General features: G+C 42.0%; 1 pseudogene; it reads right to left on the bottom strand.

The window, feature by feature from the left end:
• Positions 1-1,158, bottom strand: part of LOC147467179 (uncharacterized) — a 2,317-nt pseudogene extending 1,159 nt beyond the window's left edge.
• Positions 1,159-3,237: the final 2,079 nt, after the last annotated feature.

Here is a 3,237-nt window from a genome sequence, read left to right as displayed (position 1 = left end):
AGAAAGAATGGCAACATCATAAGCAAAGTCAAGGTCAGCGACCTTGATATTGCCCAATGTTGTTCCGCATTGACTTCAGTTATCAACTCTACCCAATATCCAATCTTTGCAAATGTTGAAAGGCGTTTGTGCTTAGACACGAGAAAGAAGCTAGAAAGTGCCCGCACCACACTTTATGGCACTTCTAGTTCCAGTATACAGGCTTGTTAAAAATCTAATTATGTAAGTCGGAATTCCTCTAACTTTCAGGGTCTACCAGAGTGATTCACGTTGCACCGAGTCAAAAGCCTCCTTGAGATCGACAGAGGCTGCAAGCAACCCGATGGCACTCGACAACGACATGAAGCGCAGGGATTTGCTCAACTGTGGGCTCACGAGGAGTGATTCCGCATCGCTCCGATCTTTATTGCCTTCAAATACGTATAAGAAAAATTTGTGCAAGCACCTTGTCTGGTATGCTGAGCAGTATAATAACATGATAATTGCTGCATTCCATACGATCCATCTCCCTTTCCAGAGAGAGATGACCACGCCCCTCAATAGGCCTAGGGGGAAGGATATCAAACTGCTAGATAGCAGGCAGGACCACCTGCAACTTTCGCAGTTCAGCAGATAGCTGGTGCCTTTCTTTCCCTCAGTTTGGATATTGCCTCACCGATTTCTGTCAGAGTACGGGGCTCCTCACTAATGGGGGAGCCAGGAGCTAGGATTGCTAAACCATGTACGTCTAAGTTAACTGTCGATGGCTGAACTTGGAATAGCTGCTCAAAATACTCAATCCATCCATCCACAGAGCGAACTGCAGTCGCTAGCAGAGAGGGCTTCGAATTCAGCTTTCTGAGGAACTGGTAGGCAGGGCGTTGGTCACTTACAAAGAAATGGCCTTCGACTTCCTAAGCAAGGTTCTTGATATGCTGTCCCTTGTACCTCCTCTACAGTATTCGAGTAAAGCACACCAGAGATCGATGTAAACCTCAATTGCTAGGCAGTCGGGCCATGCGACGCGTCTTTTTGGTTTCAAGTGTTTCCAGAGATATGAAATTCTGCCTTGATTTCAGGTGGACTCCAATGGACTCCTGGATCCGTCAGGCTGTCAAGCGCTGTGAGACGATCAGAGACAGCCACGGCACACCTCCAAGCACACTTTTCCTTCCCCATTCTATCCGATTGAAACATCCTGGGGCGGTTCCTGCAGCCAAGAAGATCGGCAATGCAGGTTGGGGCGCTGATAGCAGGAGCAAGAGACTCTTACTCTCTGGGACCTCGCAGAGGCCGGAAGAAGAAGGCTGCTCTCGTTGCCAGTATCAGCTCCCGAGTTATGTGGACCGACAGACATCTCGTAGCCAGGACGATCACACCCGAATGCCGCATTGAAGTAACCCAGAACAACACGGATATCTCGTGATGGAAATGCGTTTGGTATAGAATATTTCTTTCAGTTTCAATATCTTTTTCTTTTTTGTTCAAATATATCTTAAGCCATATATGTACTGCATTTGCCTTCGCTAAATTAGCGATTAGCAAGTGGTCAGGACCTTGTATCTTACAACACTTGCTTGCAGAGAAAGTATTTCCAAACTGCATAGCTATCATACACTGATATTCCATGACCTTTGCCTCTTCACGAATATTCTTCATAAATAGCCAAAGGGAAAAGAATGCTAATGTCTAATTAAAGTGTTTGTTGATGCAGGTAAAGGGCCCTCAGGAAATCCAAGCTCTCTTCCGGCTTCGGCATACATGACCGTTCTTAATATCTACAAAACAATGGTGTTCGCAGTTGACTTCGGCAAAGTAAAAAAAAAAAATACATTTTCTTTAAGGGCTTTAAGACACTTAATGGTGGTGTTCTTAATAGCATTTTTTTAGTCAAATCTCTGCTAGTTATTCCTTCAAGTGTGTACACACACACACACACACACACACACACACACACACACACACACACACATATATATATATATAATATATATATAATAAAGATATATATATATATATATATATATATAAGTGTGTGTGTGGTGTGTGGGTGTGGTGTGTGTGTGTGTTGTGTGTGTTGTGTGTGTGTGTGTTGTGTGTGTGTGTGTGTACACACAAAACACACACACACACACACATAATATATATATATAGTTATATATATAGGTATTGATAGAATATATATATATAGATATATATATATTATATATATATGTATAGATTATAAGCATGTATTATGTATGTATGTGTATATACGCGAGAGAGAGAGTGAGAGAGAGAGAGAGAGAGAGAGGAAGACACAGAGCAGAGTGTGAAGAGGAGAGAGAGAGAGAGAGAGAGAGAGAGAGAGAGAGAAATATACAGAAAGAAAGAGAAGAAGGTAGAGAAAGAGCGTGTGGGTGTCAGTCACAGCCAAGCGTGGAGTGCCAGGGAGTAGGTCAGAGGGCTGGAGTGCGTCACCCAGGGAGGGAAATACCAGTCAGCAGGTCACTGATAATACTCCGTTCACACGCCCTCTCTTCCTCACTGTATAGTAATAACGTCCTTATGAATATGCACAGATCATATGATGTTTCTAAATAGCTCCATCATTTTGTCATTTTACCATTAACGACAAGACACTTATCGTGTATGCAATCTCTGCGATTCACTTTATGATTTTGTACCCACGGTCATACAGTCAACATGGCGAAAGTTAATCGTACCCCGCTTCAGTTTCTAGAATCAACACGCAGGTAATGTTCTCCGCTGGGACACTATTACACAATAGTGATGGTGTTCTATGACCGGCATTGCTAAAGCTCTCGAAAGTCGCTGCATGCATCTAGTCTACTTGCTCCGAAATATGCTCATGGGGTTTCGATCCTTTTTGGGCATCACCACCAGGGTATTGAGGAAGCCATTGTGCTTTCTACCTCCGAGAGCGCGCGGGGGGACGGGCGATGGCTGCGCTGTGTGCGTGTCGCCGGATGGTCTTTCACCCCGTCTTCCGTTCGGCTGGTCTTCTTCCTTTCTTTCTCGTCATCACGAATTAAGTGGATAGTTATGACGAGGTGTGTATGTGTGTGTATATGTGCGTATGCATATATATATTATATATATCTATATATCTATATATATATATATATAATATAATATATAGAATTAATATATATATAGGTATATATATATATATATATATATATATATCTATATATTATATAATATATATATATGATATATATATATTCAATATATTAATATATATATAAATATATA

This window comes from Penaeus japonicus, unplaced genomic scaffold (assembly GCF_977035675.1).
Source record: "Penaeus japonicus unplaced genomic scaffold, GWHDUDI00000001_assembly GWHDUDI00000037, whole genome shotgun sequence".
Taxonomy (NCBI): Eukaryota; Metazoa; Arthropoda; class Malacostraca; order Decapoda; family Penaeidae; genus Penaeus; species Penaeus japonicus.
The sequence above is the reverse complement of the archived record's forward strand: the minus strand, read 5'-3'. Positions and strand labels throughout refer to the sequence as shown.